Source organism: Tupaia chinensis, unplaced genomic scaffold (assembly GCF_000334495.1).
Source record: "Tupaia chinensis unplaced genomic scaffold, TupChi_1.0 Scaffold147003_1, whole genome shotgun sequence".
NCBI lineage: Eukaryota > Metazoa > Chordata > Mammalia > Scandentia > Tupaiidae > Tupaia > Tupaia belangeri.
The window spans coordinates 1771410-1771829 of NW_006206856.1; positions in this window are offsets into that span (position 1 = coordinate 1771410).

Consider the following 420-nt stretch of genomic DNA (forward strand, 5'->3'; position numbering starts at 1 on the left):
GGGCCAGGCGCACGCCGCCGGGGGCTGCCTCTGCACCCTACCTGCCTAAGGAGACTCCACCCTAGGGTCCCCGATGCCGCTAACGCCCAGACGCATGGATGCACCCCTGCCCTGCCCAGAATATGGGGGTTCCTCTTCTCAGAAGGGGGCAGTTTCTAGCCCGGGGTTCTGGGAGCCACGGCAGTCCCAGGGCATGGGGGTCCCACCTTCTCAGCTCTGTGCTTGGATGCAGGGAGCAGCCAGGGGCCTCCCTGGTGCCCCCACCTTGGGAGGATCGTTCCTGCACTCCCCATTTAGGGCTTCCAGGCCTACCGCCCTCCTGTGGGACTAGGGAGGAGGGCCTGCAGGGGTGCGGCTGGGGCCATGCTTCTCTCTCCACCTCCCTGCAGCTTCCTGCTGCTTCCCCTGATACGACTGGTA